Genomic DNA, 11,399 nt, shown 5'->3' on the forward strand with positions numbered 1-11,399 from the left:
CTTTGAACATTTCTCCCTTTTCTCCCGGTGTTATTTTTGTGGGCATGAACCTGATATAATATGACCCGGAAAAAAATTACATTAGGGTTTAGTTAAGCTCGCTCCAGTAAAGGGTTTTCGATAAACGTGATCAAGTGTCACTGGTTTGATTCTCTTAAAAAAAATAAAAAATTACATTAGGGTTTCATTAAGCTCGCTGCAGTAAAAAGGGTTTTCGATAAACGTGATCAAGTGTCACTGGTTTGATTCTCCACTTTTTTCGATCGAGCGTTTTCTTTGAGCATTTCTCCCCTTTCTCCCGGTGTTATTTTTGTGGGCATAAACCTGATATAATATGACCCCCAAAAAAAGGGTCGAGCCCCCGAATAATTCCGAAATATACACAGGATACGTCGACTACAGCCATGACGGATCCCACAGCTCTGGTAGGGATTGACCATCTTGATCACGAGCATCTGAGTAGATCTTTCATGGGAATGCTCAGAGTGTTAGAAAACGGCTCCGATATGGATTGATCTCCGCCCTCAACACTATGCAGGTTTTCTCTTACGTAAGCAGTGATATTGGCCTGATGCAAATTCATGTGTAGAAGGACCGCCTGCAATATCGCCTTCTCTAACTGCAGCTTAGAGATATGTTCCTGCAGCTGCTAGATTGTTCCCGCGCACCCATACGGTCTCTCAGCCTTCCGCTCGCTTCATATACCATACTGCTAACTGCATCAGCGCGCATATCCTGTGGCAGATCGAGCATTGAAACATGATTGCAGAAAATCGTTATGTCAGCACCAGCATTGAAACATGATTGCAGAAAACCTGAATAAATGAAAATAAATTGCTGCAAACCTGAGTGAAAGAGAATGTTTCTATTTACTAGAGGCTTTGTAGAATCTATCGAAAAGCTCCTGAATAAAATAGAATACTGCTAATTACCGTAGGCTTTGTACACGTATGGAAATGTAAAGTATTATTTCTTCTATGCAAGAGACGAAGTTGGTTATCAGAGGCTTTCAAGGATTGAAAAGAGTAACAAAGTTATTTCTATGAGCATGAGGAAGAGGAAGATAGAAGAGTAAAAAAATCAAGAGAAAGAGTAAAAAACTTATATTGTTTATGAGCAAGAGAAAGAGAAAATATTTTATAGTGGAGGAAGAAAGTCATTTCTTCTAAATTACAGAAGAAGGAGGTTATTTGAGGGGTTCTTGGAGGTTTCACAGAATTTATGGAAGAGAGTATTTACATATTTTTTTATATTTTTGTTTCTAATGTTATTTATACAATTTAGTCAAAAATCAATTTAAAAAATTAGTATATCTCTTTTTGTCTGACTTCATAAAAACAATCAAGACAGATCCTACTATAACCATCAGTAAGATCTTCACATGAAAACAAACAGTAACTTCAAAAAAACATCAGCTATATACAATTAAGGACTGATAAAAACTACCTACATCAGGCTAGTAGAAAATGATAAAAACTACTTACATCAGGTCATTAGAAAAATATACTTCCGAAGCTTTGTAAGTTACCAATGTCAAAAGCAGCAAAACTGATAAGCATGGCTTACCACAACAACCTTTGACAAGAGATCTGCTACTTGGTTCTACTCCTTGAAAAGATGTGAGAAACATGTTCTCTGAAAAGTCTTTGCAGGAAAGAGAGGAAGATAGTTATTAGAGGCTTTGAAGAGTTTATAGAAAACAGTAAAATTGTATCTCATCCATGAGCATGAAAAAGAGAGAAGATTTTATAATTGACGAATATGGTTATTTTTTCTATGCTAGGGTGGAAGATGGTTATTAAAAACTATGCAGTATTAATGGAAAAGAGTAAAAAAACTATTTCCTTTGTGAACATAAGCAAGAGCTAGAAAGATTTTATAATTGAGAAGATGGTTATTTCTTTTATCCTATGGAAGAAGATGGTTATTAAAAGATTTGCAAGATTTATGGAAAAATGTAAAATAGTTATTTCTCTATGAGCATCAGGGAGAAAATGTGAAAAGATTTTATAATAGAGGAAGATGGTTAGTTGTATTCTAAGCAGGAGGATGGTTACTGGAGACTTTCCAAAACTTATGGAAAAAGTGAAAAAGTTATTTCATTTATCATCATGCTCAAGAGAAAGAGACAATATTTTATAGTGGAGGAAGATTGTTATTATAAAATTTATAGGATTCTTGGAGAAAAAGAAAAGATGGGATGATTTTATTTTACATTTATGTCAAGTGGTTGAGATAAATGATAACTGTCATCTCCATTTATTTCAATTCTCCCAAACAAATAATATGATGAAATTTAATATAATAACTTTTAACTTTATCGTTAACTTTAAATATTTTTTCTCCATAATATTTCTCCAACTCAAAGATATACATTATACATATATAATTAAATATAAATCATTTAAAAAATGATATGATATCATTATACACTCAAAATAAAAAAACGTTAAAATATCAACCCATGAAAAAATGAATAAATGATTGACTTTATGATTAAAACCTCCCATTATAATTTAAATTTACAATCTGAATTAAATAATACAATAAAATATATTACCATATTTATTTATATAATATATTTATATTTATATCATCCATTTTACAAAAGAGGAGACTGAAACATTTATATGATACATAAAGGTGGTATAAGAAACATATAAATATCAACACAATAACCTATGTTCTTTTTTTATTAAAACATAAATCAATTCAAGTTTCAACGAAGTAAATATAATAATAATAATTTTCTGAAGTTACAGTGCAGTCTCAGACTCAATATTCATTCCAAACACAAAGTTATGTTCATTAACACACAAATCAAATATATGTCGACTTCTACATAATGTTGTATAGCATTACCTCCATCATTTTTATGATATTGCTTGCTCCAAATACTCTATGTGCATCTGCAAATTTCTGAGCATCATTTTTTGGGAAGTAAGGGGCGAGCACACAGTTCTCTGTACATGTCTTCTCAACAGCTTGAAAGCTGCGCATGGTGATGTTGTCTGCCGTCCTCCTCTCAATGTGCTCATCTGCAATAGCAGTTACCACACAGTAGCACATTATGACCATGACTGCAACAATGAGACACCAAATACTGCAACAAAAAAATAGACTGCAACACAGAGACACCAAGTACTAAAAAAAAAAGATGACGGTGATGGGAAAGAAAATGCGAGAAATCTGCAGATCTGTGGCGAAAATGGATTAATAGATTCTACCATTTTTGAACCAATGACAAAATGCTCAGATTCACAATTCCAGCACTTGCCCGAGGGACCTCAAAATCCTGAGGAGCAAGAGGGTGATGTATGCCCTATGTGATGACATGGTGGACGTGAGAGTTGAATTTATAGGAATTGAGGAGAGAGTTAGGGGACTCTCATTACATTGCAAGACGTGAAGTCACATGAAACGCTGCAACGCACTGTCTGGTTGTTTCCCGTGAAGCAGCTGAAGCGGTTGGCTATAAAAGCATGTCCTCTCTCTGAACTGCCTGTGACTTCGTCATCTCTGTTTTGTCTCTTGCGTTTTTAGGGACATCGGTATTCAGAGCCAGATGGTTTAAATGAATGAGAATTGCAAATTTGAGTTCTGAAATCTGACTTATGGATCCATCAGAGGAAAACGATCAAATCTCCCGTCTTTTTAGGGGCATCAGTATTCAGAGTTTAAATGAGAATCATAAATTTGAATTTTGAAATCTGTAAAATCAAGTGCTTCAGAGTTAGATTGTTTAAATGAGAATCATAAATTTGATTTCTGAAATCTGTAAAATCAAGTACTTCACACTTTGACAAAAACTTAAGATGTCATGAAAAGATTTGGTCAAAAATTTGTTTTAATATTTCATGAAAAGATTTGGTCAAAAATTTGCTGGACAAAATAATAAAAAAATTAGATTTGATCAAAATATTTGGTGAAAAATTGTATGACATAATTTTGAGAAAAAAAAAAAAAAAATCAAAATGTATAATAGTTAAATGGAATCATATTCTCATCTAAAAGATAACCATATTTTAATAAATTCAAAATTTATAATAGTTAAATGGAATCATATTCTCATCTTAAAAATAACCATATTTTAATAAATTTTAAAGAAGCAAAAATTAAAATTTAATTAAAAATTACAAGATTAAGTTTTAGAAAAGAAAAACTCCAAATGTATAATTGTTAAATTCAACTATATCCTAATTATCAAGAAATTGAATAATTAACATTCAAAAATATTGTTTTTAACTATTTTGTAACTATTTTTATACTGGAAAATTTCAATTATAAAATTTTTTAATTTCAAAGTAAATAAGATATTTGGATTTCAAAAACTCATTCAGAGCAACTATATAATGATGTTAATATTTGTTATGTCAACTATATACTTTTTAAAATGAATTTTCAAAGATTTATAGTTTTAACCAATGTAAGATTCTTTTATAATAATCTCTTTTATGGCAACTCATTAATTTATTATGATATGTATTATTACTAATATTTAATTTTATAATAGTCTAATTTTGTGCGAAATGACTTTCTTGTGACGTTTATGTTATACATTTTTTCACTAAAACTTCTTTCTTATATTTTAATTTTAGTTAATACATTCTTTTTTACAAATGTGTTAGAGGTTTGTTGGAATCACAAGTTTTACTTAAGAAATTTTCTCAATCCAAATGCCTCATAGGTTTTAAAGAATAAAAAAACAAGATATGACCAATTTTTTGAAAAAGAAATGCTAAAAATGTATAATAGTTAAATTGAGCCATATTCTAGGATGAGAATTGAATCATGATGTGGGGTTCGTTTAGAAAAATAATGTTTATGCAAAAACCCTAGTCTCCGTGGCCTTGTGACGTGTGAGACCCTCCAATTTTGAGCAGGAGTTCAGATTGGCCTGGATCCTCCAATGAAGCAAGTCACAAATCTTCCTGTCGTCGAATTGTTATAATTGCAATAATCCTTCCCTCTCATCAGTGGTCTCTCTCTTTGGCAAAGGTAAGCGTTCTGAGGTTTTGAGTTCGCTAATTTTTTCCTTCTGGCTAGGAAGCCCATCGTGGCTAGTTTAGCCCAGGACTCTTAGTTAGCCCTATAGGTTTTAGCCTTCAATAACCTAGTAGCTAATAGACCCAAATTCCAAAAGCCTCTTCCTCCAAATTTGTTAAGAAGCTTGATGATATCCCTAAAGTTGTGATTCCAACCCCTCAACCCTAATTAGAGGCCCTTCAACTTGTTAATTGAGGTTTGATTGGAAAATTCATTGTCTTGTGGCCTTTACTAAGATCAGTTAGATCATGTATCCAGACTAATTGGAAAGAAAAACTTAAAGGGGAAGTGGTTTACTCTTTTGTCGGAAAGGATTTCTTCACATATGGTGTTTATATCTCGGTTATGGGTATGTTTAATGATAGTAATGATGTATGGCTCTTATCATGTTTTGATTTGAATGAACAATGAATATATGAACTAATAGATGATAATGCAACTAATGTGATAAGGCATCAATGATTCTTAGCAATTTTGAGATAAATATGAGACCCATATAATCATATATTTTTTTATGACCTGTACATCGAATATTTGTGACATGTTTGAAAAAATGCCTATCATGGCTAGTAGGGGTCCAGTCAAATATTTATTCAAGTATTTGCATTTGTATCATTTTATCGATGTTACTTTTCATTCTTGAAGGTTTCATGGAGTTATGGGCACTGGCCTAAGTCTTGGCCCTAAAAACGTGGCATAGAATCTGGCGTCACAGGCTCGGAACTAGCTAAAAAAGACCCGAGTCGCTTGCATGCCCATGATGTGAGAGGGACTCAAGGGCCCCAGTCGCATTCATACCCATTTCATAGGAGCAACAGAGGCTCTAGGGCAATGAAGTGTCAAGTTGTCTCAAGGGTTGATCACCTAGGTTGGATGGCTCCTATAGGTTCTGTGACATGTGTAGAAGGTCAGATTGGTTATGTTGATTCAGTCACTTCCTTAACTATACATGGGGAGTTGATTCATATTGTAGTTGCCTATCGTCACATGTTTAGCCAAGAAGATTGGTTAGCTTTGGTAAATGTGCGAGGAGGGTGTTACATGTTGAAATTTAAGGGCTTGAGCATGGTCCATTAGATAGATATTATATTTCTAGGGTATAATTCCTTCAACTTCTACCGCAACCATGCTTAATATCTTGACATGCATCGCTAATGTATAAAACATCATAATGGTAATCATATCTGACTCAATGTATAATGATTCGCTACAGAGGACCCATTATGTGGTTGATTCCATTGTTTGTGGCTCTTCATACTAAATTCTTCAGTAAGCACTAATCATCCTTATTTTCCTTCCTTTTCCATTACCACTACCTCAAGAGACCTAACCCTAATCACAAGACCTCATAATGATACCTATATTCAAATTGGAGTGTAAATATCACCTCTAATGAGTAAGGTATTTGTTTTACTTTGATGTCATGTTAATCACTAATGAACCTTAGAATTCCATTGATGGCATAATTCTATTATTTCCCTTTCTTGGCTACAGTCGAACCCTATGACTCATTGCTACTACTTGTAAACTCCTTATGATTTCTATAGCCCATTTGCATGATAAAGATCTATTTTAAAGGGTCTAGTTCTAACTTGGGGCCTTATTCATGGCTCATTATTGCAAGAATATTAATGTATAACCTCATTTCATTTTTCTACTTGCAATGGTCAAAGCCTTGGGGTTCATAGATAATGCATAAAATACATTCAAATATGACTATATCCCCCTCTAATGACAATAATTTCTTATACAATGATTTTTTTATTGTTTATAGCCTTGTTCATGGAAATTGGCCCATATAAGCTTCATATAGGGCCTAAGGGTCTTATTTTCAACCCCTACCCATTAAAAACCCCTCTATATTGATCCCTGTTATCCAAGGCATTATAAGAGAAACCATATTTCAATCAAAGGCCAAATATCCCATTTACATGGCCCATATGGTGGTTTCAATCCTTATTTGTAGTTATAAGCTTCATTTAAAGCCTAATTGTCATCTTTTCCTCTACCCACAAAAGTCAATTCCTCAAAACTCATCTCTATGTGAAAAACATTTTAGGAGCCTCTATATGACCACTAGAGGTTGGAGATCCTCATTAAATCGATTATGTGATCATTTGAGGTGGACATACTTTATTATTTTGAAAATAAAAAATTATATCTACATAAACATAAAATAATCATGACCTAAATATTGTACAAGTTTTCTAGGCCTTTCTAGCAAGTTAAATAAAAAATGTATGTTCAAATAAAATTGTTACAGAAAAGTAACTAAAAATATACATTTTTCAAGACTTTAAACCCATTTATGAATTGAAAAATACAATTTAGATAACAAAATTTACACTCTTCCAAAAAAAATTATATCTCCCAATTCCAATTAAAAAATTTAAAACTTATAAATAATAAAAGGGTAAAGTGGCAATTATTACTATTATTTATTCTTCAGTATTTAGATAATAAAAAATTACAATCTCACAAAAAATACCTCCCCATTCTAGTTAAAAAAAATTATTTCTAAATTTAAAATAATAAAATTATGAAGTGGTAATTAACGCTATTATTTCTTATTCAGTATTTACATAACCAAAAATTACAATCTGACAAAAAAAATATCTCCTCATTCTAATTAAAAAATCTAAAATTTAAAATGATGAAACTCTGAAGTGGTGATTATTATTATTATTAATTCTTAATTCTTAATTGTCTCGGAGGATGAATGATTCTATCAATATAATGTAATTTATGGCATCTCTGAATAATTTTAAAGAATGGTATCAATTCTTAACTAAAAATCATGTCTTGCAGCAGACATGATGGAGAATTAACACGTAGGACGTGAATTTGGTTTTTTTGGACGTGAATTTGGTTTTTTTGGACCGTGAATTTTGAGCCAAACGGTGACAAATCCGTCCTTTACACAAAATTTCAATGTAAAAGACAGCTTTAACGTGGTGTTTATTTCAAACATCAAATTACCACCTGCATTGTTTGGTGGTCTGTCTGGTCATTTCACACACATTTTAAAACGTGATCATGTTTCAAAGTTCAAGGTTCCCTGGTTGTCCATATTAATTTCGTTAAGCTTTTTTAATAATTTTAAAATGCAATAAAGTTAATGAGCGGCCCACATTACTGGGATCGTCCTTTAATGCAATAAAACTCTACACACTCTACTGTTTCTCTCGACTGACAGGGATTTATAGTGATATTTACTAAACGTTAACACTGATCGAGTACAAAATATGTACACTTTATGTCGTTGTATAGGAAGTAGGATAATGGCTTAAATGGTTCAATTGTCATTGCAATTCGGTGATCAAATCTCGGTTTATAATGTTTTGGGTCTTCGAACTTGTGATTTAACAACAGAATTGATAGATGGAATTGAAAAAGGGATGGTTGTTTTAAAAAATCATCAGTTTAATTGATTTTGCAACATACTAATTAAATATAACATTATATAATATAACATATAAATTAATTTTGTGGTGAAATTTATCGACAGTATATATTTAGTATATATTTACTTAAGTGAATTATATATTTATTATATTTCAAAACCTAAACATGTCAATTTACAAGCTTTGAACTTAGGTTGGAAAGAGATAATACCATAGATATTTAGAGGACTTGATCCTTTGTTAGAAAGTGGATAATACTATATTTACCAAATTTGTTTGAAAGACAATTCAAATACTTAATAGTTAAATGAAGTTCAACATTCTTTGCCGTAAAATCCATGATTGAGCTTAAAAGTTTATTTTACAAATTTATTTAAATGACAATTTCAATACTGAATAGTTCAATGAAATTTAATATGGTTTGATGTAATTTCCATGATTGATCCTAAACACTAGCTGTGAAGGCAACATGTAAGTATAAAAATAAAATATTTTCTAAATAGAAAAGCGATGTCAATTATAATAAAAAGAGAAAAAAAAAGTGTTATTGTAATTATGAATAAAATATCCAATGTAGGTTACCAATAAAATATATTAACATAAATTAATATTGATGTATGCTTAAAAATATATTAATAACAAAAAATCCAATTTAATGTCCATTGATAAAGTAGATCAATGCACATCTTATGAAATCTCTATAAAATTCAAAAATCCAATTTAAACAATAAAAAAATACACATTGTATTTTTCACTCTAAAATAAACATTTAAAAATTAAATCTGTGACTTCCACACTTCTAGATCATGACTACAACTCATATATAGGAAACAACAACTTCTACATTGACGCTTGGTAACTCTCAAAAACAACTCATAAGAACACGTGGAAGCACTACTTCCAATACCTTCCCTTAATGCTTACATGGAAAACATTAAAAACACATATTACAACAACAAGGATAATTTATGTTTGACTGGTCTTTACGAGCACTCACATACATTATGGAATCTCGCAAACAATGCTCTTTCAACACCCCATCTTAGAGCTATCGCTTGACGTCCATCCAAAACGTAACCACCTGTACGTAACCACCTCTAACCATTGTTGATGAAATTTGCAAGATCAACAATATTGACACCTCGAATCATCTGAGCTTCTGCAATAAGAGTCTTCAAGTAATGAACCATCCCATGGACCAACCACCATCTGTTTGATGTTTTGCTTTTGGCTATTTTTCAATTGCTAGAATGGAGGTCAAGATACTAAATGTGCTCAAAAGTTGATCAAACAACTTGACCTTAGTAACACACAAAAATTGATGTTTCGGACACTGGAGCTTCCAATTTCAGAACCATAAACCTTTGTTATAACCAATAAAAACACACAAAAATTGATGTTTCAGACATCGGGGCTTGCAGTTTAAGAACCACCAAGCCTTTATATAACCAATAAAAAGACACAATAATTGATGTTTTGAATACCGGGGTTTCCAGTTTAAGAACCACCAACCCTTTTTATAACCAATGAAAACACAAACACAAACCACCCAAACATATAAAGACAAAGTCAATGACTGTTATTTATTGATCTATGGAGATTATTGATCTCTCGAGATAAGATCTAATATAATAATAATAATTTTACATATTGATATTTTTCACCAAATTTGCAATGTTTGGATCTTGATCTATTAATAAACAATACCACAATATTTTATTAGTTTAGATCTAGAATGAGGAATGCCAACATTCAATCTACATGCCGCAAGTGTATATCTTGCACCATCTCATAATCTTGGCAACAACCATTTCAAACATGTAGACATTTCTCTCAATTGTATATCATTACTAGATCAAACCGAATCTACGTTGATCCAACTTCTTCACAAGTAGATCTCCTCTTCTTTCACAAAGATTTGTCCACAATGGAATTTCACAGAAAAAGAGCAACACTAGATCTTCACAATTCTCCTTTGCATGCAACTATCAACAATCCAGACACAAATCAAATATTCATATAAAAAATATATCAAAACCTCTAACAAACAAATCTACCGAACACTCTATTAAACTAATCTATGTACAGAGGAGTATTATCACTAAAATTGAATGATCTCAGCCCCTCTCGTTAGAGAGTCAAGGTTGAACCAACTCTAATACCATGTTATAAAATAGAGATAGATGATAGAAATCGATTAAACACAATGCCAAACAATTTTTTTTATATTTATTGATCACAACACTTACACATATATAGGATATAAATTTCTCTCTCCCACACTTCTAGATCACGAATACAATTCATACATAGGAATGAACAACTTCTAAATGAAAGCTTGGGAACTTTCAATGACAACTCACAATAACACATGCACGCATTATTTCCAAAACATAAATATGACCTAATATAATTTCATCTAAAGTAATTAGAAGTAAAAAAAATATGTGAGTAATATTTTTAACATGTGATATCAACGTCATATATATCTATATGTATAGAAAAAACATGTTAAGAAAAAATATTTTAACGTTGTATAGAATAAAATATCCAATGTAATTTATTAATAAAATATTTCAAAAAAATTAATATAAGTAGAACAATGCACATGTTATGTAATCTCTAAAACATTCAAAAATACAATTTAAACAATACAAAATTACACCTTATTTTATTTTTTGTAGTGTAAAATAAATTTTCACATGAAAAAATACCCATTGCTAATGTATAAAATATCATAATGGTAATCATATGTGACTCAAAGTATAATGATACCCTACATAGGAACCATCATGTGGCCGATTGCATTCTTTGTGACTCCTTATACTAAATTCTTCTGTGAGTATTAATCATCCTTATTTTCCTTCCTTTTCTATTACCATTACCTCTCACTCTTGATGATAAATTCTTTAGTAAGTACTAATCATCCTTATTTTCCTTCATTTTCCA

The 11,399-nt window shown here is 31.3% G+C and overlaps 1 pseudogene; it reads right to left on the reverse strand.

Annotated features, from left to right (window-relative positions):
* Nucleotides 1-445: 445 nt before the first annotated feature.
* On the reverse strand, nt 446-3,038 carry LOC149181062 (LOB domain-containing protein 1 pseudogene; annotated as a pseudogene).
* Between the last annotated feature and the right edge of the window lie 8,361 nt (nt 3,039-11,399).

Source organism: Pinus tabuliformis, chromosome 3_2, assembly GCF_031772625.1.
Source record: "Pinus tabuliformis cultivar Carrire ecotype Pingquan chromosome 3_2, CPIR1, whole genome shotgun sequence".
Classification (NCBI taxonomy): Eukaryota; Viridiplantae; Streptophyta; class Pinopsida; order Pinales; family Pinaceae; genus Pinus; species Pinus tabuliformis.